The following is an 11,166-nucleotide window of genomic DNA, read 5'->3' as shown; positions in this document are numbered from 1 at the left end:
CAGGGATGGGTGAGCCTGCTTTTTGATCTGAGCACGTGCTGATATTCACAGAATACAAATGCTGGTTTCACCAGAGGGCGAAACAAGGAGAAAACCTTGGGATCAGTCAGAGGTGGAGCCTCAGTTGGCAGGAATTTGGTCTGGGATCTGATTCTCTCTTCCCTTTTCTCCTTGCCCATCATTTTTGTGACTCTGCAACTGCACAAAAACTCTGAGTCTTCCATTACCTTTGGGAATTTTTTTTTTCTTTTGTGTCTCCCTTTCAGAGTGGTCTGGTTTAAAGGCAGAACTAAAGGCAACAAAGCACAATATGGTATTTTTATCTGCTAGACTTTATTTTTGTCTCTTACCCATGCTTGTCCTGCACAGATGGAACAGCCATCCTTGGCTCATCCTGCCCCCAGGGTGCATCACAACCAGCAGGCATCAGGAGTCACCTGCCCAGCACCTGGTGCTGGGAGCATGCAGGGTGAGATACTTCACGTATAATTAGTGCAGTCCTGTGGACCACAACATCTGCTCCCCTGCTTCTGTTTTATGCCAGAGTCATCAAAAGCCAGATACACATCTTAGACAAAACCTGTTGCATTCTTCTCACAGCTAGAAACTCCATCCAGCTACATCTGACTTACCTTGCCAAACACATATACTCTTACCTCCTAAAACGTTATTTACACCAGCGCATGCCTGACTTCTAAATATGCACTGTAGGTTCTCACTATCCATTCATGGACAGATGAGGAGTCACTTGATAAGTCAAAAGCAAGTAACAGTCACTTTTTCCTGCACAAGACAAAAGTTTGTAAGATCATCATGTTAGATGAAGAGTTTGAGTACAGTGTGCACCTTCATTCCTGAAGCAAGGAGTGCCTCTGCTGAGGAATCTGTTATAAATCACATTTTTAGTGAGACTGGCAAAGCTGCATAACTCTGGCCTCAGGGAACCTGTCTAATTTGTCAGCTAAAATTCAATCTCCTAATAGAAAACTAGTCCGTTCATGCTTTGTGAAGGGCTAATTGCCCATGGAAGGAATCTGCTCAAGGAACTGTCAGCAGTGATGTGGTGTGGTACCGTCATCTGGCTGGAGCTTCCCAGGAAAGGTAGGCAGATCTCCTCTTCCTCTTGTGCTGACCTTTAACCATGCAGCTGCTCTCCCCCAGAGAGGTATGTTTGGTCAGACCAACAGCAGAGTTGCAGGAGCCAGAGGAGTACTTATTCGCCAATGTCCTTCTTCAGCCCTGCAACAGAAGGTGCTTAAACTCACCACCACTTGGAAAGGGACACAAATTACATCCAGCAAATAGGAGCTTCCAAAAATAATCCTTGGAAGAAACACTACAACTCTTAAGAAATTGTTTTTTATAATCATTCAAGTACACTGTGAACTGCAAAAACTCCAGCATTTAATAAATTGCCACAAATTTAACACTTCCTATTTCAGAGAAGAACTGAGTTTCTTTTATTGGACTAAGGAAAGTAGTTACAACACTTTCTAACTGCAAGTCAGAGTTTAATTCCCTTCCATAATGTTAGGCATGTAGTATGTTTTTTCTCTTCTAGGATATTATTCTCTGGTGTTTGCCCCAAACTTCAATAAGCAAAGTAACTCCATTTGTTCCAGCTTAGTAGCATTGTTAAACGACCATGGTTTATCCTATTAATTATGAAGCCCAAGCTTTGAGTATGTTCCTAGAATAGAAAAGAGGATAGGAAGAAATGTTGGGAAGAATGGTTGGAACTTGGGGGAAGAAAGCAATCATTCACAGTTACTAGCAACTGTTAACCAGTAGAGGTTCAGTTCTTGCCAGAGCTAACCAGTAGAGGTTCAGTTCTTGCCAGGGCTAATTTAGGATCCTGTAAGAGATCTCTTCAATTGATCATTTAACTTACTTTTGCTGTTATTTATCATGCTACTATGAAGACAGACGTCTCCTGGACTGAATTAACTGTATTAAATGAGGAAAATAGGTATGAATAAGAAGATAATTGCTCAGGAAACAGTTGCATCCAGTCCCAACCTATCTATAACAACTCTTTTCATCTATTATAGAAAGACTTAGTTCAAAAATAGTTACCAAGAAATATTCCTTTTAGTTAAAAAGTATATTGCAAATTGACCATGTAAGTCTGAATTCAGCAGGGTGCTGAATGCAAGTTTGCAAGAAACAGAGTAGTCTTGGGATGATTATCAGGCTTAAAATAACGCTCATATTTAAGTTTCTTGATGTACCAAGGCCCCTTTATTCTGTTTGACTCCATCAAATTTGTGTGTTTGTTCTATTAGATGGCATCAATGACTAGTCTCTTTTCAGAGTGCTTTGTAGAAAAGGGGACATAATTGTCTGAAAAGAGGCCTATTAAGTGTTTGCTTTTAAATCAAAGAACACTTTTGAAATATTAAATAAAGAAGGACAACAATATATAAGTCACTCCAACCCATCTCAAATATACTGATGCACATTAATGATTTACTTTGGGCTCATACACCTATTTGGTTTTGTATTCAAAACATTGTTACCCTGGTAACCCCAACATCTCGCAGAATTTAACTTATTCTCCATCTAAAGTACACTCTCTTAAGGAAATTCATACAGGTTCTTATGAGAGCTCTTTTCCCTTTTTTCCCCCCTTTGTTTGTAAAGGAAGAAATAGTGACTGGTTTCATAATGAATGGGTTGTTTTTGTATTTTCTTTCTCCCCTCTCCCATCCCATTAATGACAGCTGAGGTTTAAACACAACAGTACATTCAGCTTGCATTCACTGTTTAACAAAGATCCCAGTCTTAAACAAGTTGGGTTGCTTTACTCCAGTATCGATACATGTTAATATGCTGGAAAGAGCCTTTCTAAGGAGTTCCTCTCCTTATTTCAGAGGATAAGTTCATTCTCAATAGGCTGCCCTCTCATATATTCCTTTAAACATGAGCAATGTAGCTCTATTCTGCCACACTGGTGTTTTACTGGGGTGTCATTAACTGGGGTATATTTCAGCACTTGGTGCAATAGCAAACATCAAGAAGAGGTTGCCAATGCACCTCACTGCCCTACTTCTACCCGGTGGTATTCTCTGACAGGTAGGCAAGGATGGAGGGAACAGCAGTGAATATCCTGCAGGAGATTGTACTTTCTGAAGCCAAAGATGATGTAAATAGTCTGCCTTGAAGTGGTCTGGCCTCCTTCCTCCAGTGGTAATTGCTGGTGATCTGGCTCAGGGAGTTGAGCCAGGTGCACATGATGGCTGCGGATTGATGTCAGAGCTGACAGCTCTTGGAAAGCGGAAGTCCTGCTTTGCCCTGGGGGACACTTCCCATCCTTGCTCCATTGTTTGAGGTCTATCAGTCAGTGACCCAGTAGAAGAACAACCTGATTAAGAGGACTGATCCAGCAGGAAAGCTGGAAGTTGACTCCAGGACTCTCTGCCCTTCCTCCTCCTCCTGCCGCTCTTGGTTGCTGGTGCCCCACACCTTATGCTGTGTCTCTGTGACTGTTTCTGTGGCCACACATCCCTGTGGGTTGGTGACTGGATTTAACAGCTCCGATTTTGCATTATCATATTCTTGCTATTATTTTCATTAGTTCCCCAATGCTGATCCACCATGGAGTGGTTCAACACGTACCTTGATACAAGGCAGGAGATGGGGGCCAACAGGACCAAGGGACAGGAAGTGTGAGAGGGCAGGATGTGAGAACCAGCATTGCCACCTTCCCACAAAGCATTGGGGCAGGTGATTTTGGGAAGACAAGTCAGGGCTGAAAAGGAAGATAAACTTTGCAGTTTGTGCTGGGCAGATGGCACAGCACCTGTAGCATTGTGACAACTCAGCACTAGAATGTACCCACAGGCAGCTCATGAACAAAGAAGTGACATCTGCATCCTTTCTGTCCTGTCCTGGGACAGGACAGCACAGGGCTGTCCAGACCTGAGTACAGGGCAGAAAGATGCCAGTCATGGATAGCTCTAGAGAATTACATCCAAGGGAAAACATTCTCAAGAAGGAATGGATGGACCGATCCCTACAGAGTACATCCTCCGAGCAGGTACAGCACAGCCATAACCACACACTCAGTCTGCTAAGGCCAGAAACAGCATGAACATTTTGAGCCCTGTGGTCTACATGACAAATTGGTATTTGTTCCAGTATTTGGTATTTGTTGAGTTTTTTTATTAAAAAGATTTATTCAGACCAATGCAGAAGAAACAAAAGGAGTAAACACAAGCTTAATGTTTCAGAAGAGTTTCAAACTCGTTATTCAACATTATTTGCTTGCTGTGTAATCTTTTCCTCATCATTCATTGACCTCTGGCAAACAAAGAGTTGAGCTGACAGCAACTTTTTTCCCTCAAGCCCAAATTCTTAAAAATACCTTCTATTTAAAGTTGCATTTCAACCTCTTCAGACACTCTGTCCAATAATCTCTCTTAAAACTACCATCCTACTTGTCTTTCGCATTTAAGAAACTTGCAAAGAGCACTTCACAGTAAACCAGGTAGGGAGATTATTTTTTCTTATTGAGAGTAAAGGAGAAAAAAATTCCAAAGAAAGTAAAGCCAATCTGCTTATAGAAAAACAAAATCTCTTTTCTTGATTTTTCCCCCTTTGATTTATAAAAACATCTTGTTAATCCCTGCAGGGTTTCTGAGAGAAAAGTTGTCTGAGATCGCTACACAGCGATAGAAGTTAGATACATGTGAAGCAGAAAAGATTGACTGATTTAATGATTAAACAAAAAGAGGAGGTATAAATGACTGAAGAATCTATCAGGGAAACATATTAACTGCACTTTCCTGATTTTTCTACCTTTGCATTCTTAATAATTTACTTAGAGGAGATTCTGAGGTGACTGTCTCAGCTCTTCCTAACCTTAAACATAAAGAGGTTTTATCCATTTCAGAATCACAGAACCCCCCATCACACTATATCCAGTTTGTTAGACTTAATAAAACTGACTCAGTTCTTTCAAAAGCTTTCCAAATTTTGGATGATATCACCTTTGCACATTTTTGAATTTAGATCAAATAAAGGGATCTTCAATTTTTTTTACAAAAACAGTAACACTTTTTTTTCCTTCTTGGCTAGATTATTCTCTGAAATTTTCCCAGTTTTGAAGTGAGGATTAAAATGTTTATGAGCATTTCAATTTGAAGTGGGAAAGAAAAAATCATTAAAGGATCTGCAGCATTTGGATAAAACAGGAGTAAATAGAGTGTATCCTAATCTGGGTAGGAATGACAACACACAACTACTTTTATAATCACAATATAAGTACAGAATACTGCAAATAATAAGTGACAATATTACAGTCTCAAGGAATAAATAAAAAAGAAATACAAAAAGAAATACAGACCAAATTTGCTGATTTAGCAGCAGAAATAATACTGTTAATTACTCAAAGGATCTAATGAGCTGAAGTGACAGTATTTTTTCCAGTCATACTGCAAATCAAGATACTTTGTTGGACTTACCTCTAGGAGATGAACAACATACTGCTGAGCACACGTGGAAAGTAGATGACTTTGAAAACAAAAGTTACTAGGGCATCAAGAAGCTGCCATTGACCTCAAAGAAGGACAAGCATCTCCATGACCCCTGTGCACAGTAGCCATTCCCATTTCTCAGTCCAATTGCTGCAGTACTGAGCATCTCTGCCAGTGCAGAGAGACTGAGCCTGGCACAGTTTGCTCTATAGTGGTTCTTGAAAAGCCCTTACACTCTACAGACATGATTCACATGTATCCACACTAATGTCATCCCCTCTTACATCAGTCTGCATTTACTGGAAAATAATGTCTGGGTTTGTCCCTAGAATGAGCACAGCACAAATACCACCAGCGCACTACCCCAGGAGCTTTTCCCATACATACAGAGGACAGAAATAGCCCGCTCAACTGGCACTCAGTTTCCAGCACTGATGTCCCTCAGCAAAGGTGGGACCATAAGATGGGATCAATTCTTGGCTCTGTTGGTACAGGACCAATCTGTCTCTGGGAAGTTACCAAGCAGGGAGCTGTTGTTTGTACTGGATGTTGGCATGGCAGTGAAAAGCCATTATTCCCTGTGAAAGACACCGAAGAACAGGAGAGTCTGTTTAGGGGAGTTTGGCTGGTAGCAGCTTGGGTGAGATCTGAACTGATGATCGAGTGAAAAGGTCTCACAATTCATTCCCTGCTCCACGTGCCAAACTGCTCTTTTGTACATTTCAGATTAACCTTATACAGAATACGTCTTTGTAAAATGCTGTGGAGTTTTGCTCATCAGTGTGTAAGTTACTGCTGGCTGGGGCTAGGAGCAGGGCTACTCCAGGAGCACACCAGAGACAAAATTCAGATTCAGAGTTATAACTGCCTCCTTGTAGAGATCTCTCCACTGTGTTCTAGTTGGGAACATGCTCAATTACTGCCCCTATTAGGGGCATACTATCTTCTCTTCCATTAAAGTTTAGCTGTGTTGCCTCGCAAATTACTAGAGAAGAAAGCAAAAGTGCCATCCATGTATGGCCACTTCTATCTTCCTTCCCTTGCACCCATGCAAAAGCCATCTCCCAGAACTTGCTCCTGCAGCCATGACAGTCCCCATCCCTGTGAAGGGGCCTCGTGTGCACATCAAGAGAGGTAAGAGAAGTTGAGGCAGCAGGTTGCAAAGGAGAAGCCTGAAGGGTGTTTTCCCCCTTGCCTTGTTGGTTTGGAAGCAGAGGGAGAGGGGAAGAAGGTTTTTCCTGATTCTAGCACATATTTCCCTAGCTCAGCCTAGCTGAAGTACACATGCCTGTGGTTCATCCTCACAAATGCCATGTCAGGCCCTGTGCCAATACAAACACCAAGTCTGTCTTCAATATACGTAGGGGAAAAAAAATATAGTTCTAGCTCACTCCAGATTAGAGTGTGTTTGCAGTGAAAGGGAGGAAATGAGGAAGGCTCTGATAGTTATAGCTGAGTAATGCTGATCTCTGCCCTTAATAGGTCCTGTTGTGGAGAGCACAGCTATTTCCCTTGGCATGCTTTCAAGTTGATTATAATACAAATAAAAACGTACTCAAACATACCAGGAAAAGATCTCAAAGGAACATATCTTAATTCAGTAGGATAAGAGGTTTGGTGGAACTGCCAGTATGCCTCGTGAGCTGAGGGAGATACAGGTGCCTTAGGCCAAATGCCAGTGTGAAATTTCCAGTTTCATTCCTGACAAAGACATGGGAACAAGACATATGAGACTTTTGATTTTGTTATTAAAATATTCCCGTGTTATAAAAATCTGCAAAACTTCCTCCATTCTCAGGTGTCGGTAAAAATGTTCAAACCCAACTTTAAAAGCGACTAAAGCCTTGCATTCTTTTTCGTTTTCTTGTGCCTGTAGAGCCAGTGCTATTTCTGCATGAAGCAGAAATAGTATGAACAAAATTAAGTTAATCAAAACAAGAATTTCACAAGAAAGGCAGCAACTGAAATGGATCCTGCTTAATCACCTCTGAAGACTTGATGGAGGGATAAAAAATAGTTAACTTTGTTTGCAGGTGGTCGGTCACTAAAAATGAAATTGAAAACAAAAGAAATCATGTCAATTAATAAATTATTCATGGAAATTAGTTTGCCTAACATCAATCCATGCCATTTTCATAAATAATAAAGATAGATCCTAGCCCACTTTCCTGACCTGGCAATTACATTGTCCATACTTAAATTTCCCCTTCAGTTCAGCATTATGTACGTGTCTTCCTCTCTGAAAACTGTCCGACAAACCTGAAACCTGTCACTTGTCTTTCAATGCTGGGTAGTAGCTTTGGGTTTTGATATGGGGCTCATTATTCCTCTACCCCAATCAGCTTCATATAGCCTGAGAGTACTAAATGAAAGGATCTCGAGCCATAGCATCGCTAAATCTAAAATCTCTAAGGTTTTTACACAATTAAAGATCCTGCTGCCATTGAGTGAAAAGTTTTAGCCATATCAAACTCCACTCAAATCAGCCCAGGAAGGACGCTGACTTTGCCCAGCCTTCAAAAGCTGCTGCAGAGGTTTTCATCATTAGTTGAATTTCAGCCAGGCTACCCTCTGCAGCTATGAAGATTGCATCCTAATGCTGGGCTGGGGATTATCCACATGGCTTGACCTCAGGTTTTGGAGAAAGCTTACAAACATTTCAGAAGCAGCTGAAGGCTGTTCCTGCAGCTCCACCATTTGGGAGCTGGGGATCAACCAGACTGCTTGAGATGGTGATTTCTTTACAAGAAAAGGACTTAACCTTGTTGTATTTGTGCTGGCATTAATCTCTGAAATATAAAGAATGAAACAACTTGGAGGTTTTAAAGATGCATTGATTCTTCACAGAAAGCTCTAAAATGTGTAGGCTGGAGATATTTTATTCTGAATAGTTTCTGAAGCTTGCTCAGTATCAGCAAGGAGAGTGATTTATGCATCTACTTATAACAAGCATGTTTCCTTTCATCCTTTCTGCTTAAGATTCACTTGGATTCTTTGTGCTGGATTGAGAGGTGCTCAAAGTACACCATGTCGAATATGACAGTATCTGGTCCACATCCAATTGAATAGTATTCTTGTATGTTTGAGGTGGATTTGGTTTCTAATCCTCCACTTGCAGCCTCAGAATAGACTGCAGCCCAGAGACTTCATGCCGTGAGGTGTCAAGTACTCTCAGCACTGTTAGGGGATTTCTGTGCTCCAGTGAGAGGTCAAATTATCCTGTCCCTTTTTGAAAGAGCCCAGCACACAGCACGAGGAGATGCTATCCTGTGTTGGTGGGTTGAAGATATTTGAAACATGCAGAAAGCATCCTAGATGCCATAAACTTCCAAAAGACTTGGATCTGGACTACAGTACAAGTCTACCTCTGCTGGAAAAAGCAGGGATATGTTGGTGACTGACAAAGGGACTTATCCAGAGTCCATTGAAAGTTATGATACATATGGCTTGCACTGGGACTTGAACCAAGTCTGTGGTGGGTTTTAAGATAAAAAGATACTGTGGCAGTCAGGGGTGACCTTTAAAGAAAGGAATCCCCCCCCCCCCCCAAAAAAAAAATGGCCTCACTTGTTGGTTCCAGGAACTTGGGGGATGAGCGAAAAAACTAGCAACTCACAGATCAACAACATAAACCCATTTTTACTTCTTTTCACTCTTCCACCATGGATTAAGTTGCTTTGATGAATATCAGACATGTATGTGCCTTTCATCACTTTTCACCTTCTAAACCTTGCCCTAGACTCAGCCTCTCTGTTTCAGACTACTGCTGAATATTATACATGCACAGGAGCAATTTGGTGTATATAATGATAGGCATGATTGTTAAATTGGCTTCCAATGTCTTTGAGACTGTGTCCCTGAAGAATTGCAATTAAACACTTGACAAACCACAAGGCTATGATAATCCCACTTCAAAAATTTCTGATGGTAAAGACAGCAGTCTGCCTTCCTTCTCCACTGAAAGACGGGGAGACCAGGCATTACTCAGGCTCTTAAAAATATTCCTTTTCGCCTTCGCTTCGGTGGCTCGTGTTTCAGCTGTAACATTCTGCCTGAGTTGGCCATTGCTGTGTAACAAGCTCCTCTTTGTTCAGCCCTGCTACCTCATTTCTTTCTATTAGCCTTTAATCCCTGTCAGGGTTTCACCTTTGCAGCGATGAGGTCACAGCTCATGTTGATTGGGAAAGGAAATCCTGATGATTGTTGCTGACAGAAAGCTGATAATGCTGGTTTGAGCAGCAATAAATTCTCAGTCTCTAAATGAAGACTAATCTTTGAGCCAGAAATCACCTCTTTCAGTAGTTTTTTTGGGCCTCATTCACAAATATTTTCCCATGCTCAAGCTGCCTGACCTTTGGAGCATTCAATGCACCTATGTTATTGTGCAGAACTGTTTTCCAGGGATCAAAACAAGCATCCATCTATCAGTGAGAGGCAGGTGAAGTTATGAAATAAATCAATAGTGTTATTCTCATTGGGAATGCAGCGCTTGAAGCTCTCTGTAGCCTCTGCAACCTTAAGTGCCAAATTGCTCTCTGCTGCTGAGCCATTCCATCCTATCAGCATTTTCATTTCTTCAAATGACTGGTGTTGTTAGAACCACTTACTTTTATTTTTTCAGAAAAAGCACAACATGCAGAGAGACAAAAAAAAATGAAAAAGGGGTGAGCAGGAGTGGTTTGTGCTGTTAAATTCATATTGTTGACTCAGTAACAATGATTCAGTAATGACAGTTTTTAAATGCAGATGCTTCTTTTACATCATAAATCCTGTCATTGGTATAGTTCAGTACCTTAAATCAAGTGTGGCCATTGAACTGGCCCTTCTCTGCTGCAGTAACCATCACATGCAAATTCCTTGCACCTCCTGCAAGGACACAGCTCCTTGGCAGCAGGGAGCAGCAGGGAAATTCACCAATGGTTGGACAAGGAGAACTCTCCTGGAAACCCAGAAATTCTAATAATTGACAATACTGTCAAAACCTTATCTTCTGTACATTATATTGTCTTTTTCTTTCTGTTCCTCCTGCTGTTCCCCAAAACCCATGTTCCATCAACACACTGCAATCCAATCTCCTCCCAGAGCCTTATCTGCCTACCAGAGCCCCAGTGCCCCCAAACGCAGCTGCTTTGTGCACTTATTCACTCCCAGACAGCCATATCCAGGCTCAATGCTCCCAAGATATGAGAAGCTGGTGGCTGAAAGCTTTGGCTCCCTCCCTGCCTGTTTTTGTCTCTCAGCAAGCTGTACTTACCCCTTTGATCAAAATAACCCTGGACTCTGGTCTGAATGCAGATTTGAACTTTACAAATTGGGTTTTCTCAACTAACAAAGTGGGCATTTTTCTCCCTTTCCTCCCTGCAGTTACAGAACTCCCTGCTCCAATACACAGCTGGTAGCATTTTAGTCAGGCGATCCCTATGTAATCCATTCTAAATTTTTTCTTCCTTCCACAGTGTGTTGGTCTTCTCAATGGCAAAAAATGCACTATGGTCATAATTCTAAATACAGGCTCCAGCAAGGTTTCTGAAGGGAGCAATTCAGGCACCTGAACACAGATGTGCAGGAGGTGATTTGGGCCAGCTGTGATAGCAACAGCAGCCTGGCAGAGGTGATGCAGGAACTGTGGAACAAACACACCTTTCCAGAGGGGCAGTCAGAGCCCAGGCAGGCTGTAAAAGAGCTTTGA

The 11,166-nt window shown here is 41.7% G+C and overlaps 1 long non-coding RNA gene across 1 annotated transcript; it reads right to left on the bottom strand.

The window, feature by feature from the left end:
• Positions 1-351: 351 nt before the first annotated feature.
• Positions 352-3,731, bottom strand: LOC128788684 (uncharacterized). The gene is made up of 3 exons (XR_008431164.1): positions 3,619-3,731; positions 1,073-1,239; positions 352-783 (listed from the first exon to the last, which is right to left on the bottom strand). It is a non-coding gene; the product is annotated as an uncharacterized LOC128788684 (long non-coding RNA).
• Positions 3,732-11,166: the final 7,435 nt, after the last annotated feature.

This window comes from Vidua chalybeata, chromosome 5 (assembly GCF_026979565.1).
Source record: "Vidua chalybeata isolate OUT-0048 chromosome 5, bVidCha1 merged haplotype, whole genome shotgun sequence".
In the NCBI taxonomy this organism is placed as follows: Eukaryota; Metazoa; Chordata; class Aves; order Passeriformes; family Viduidae; genus Vidua; species Vidua chalybeata.
This window is presented reverse-complemented; position numbering and strand designations above follow the sequence as displayed.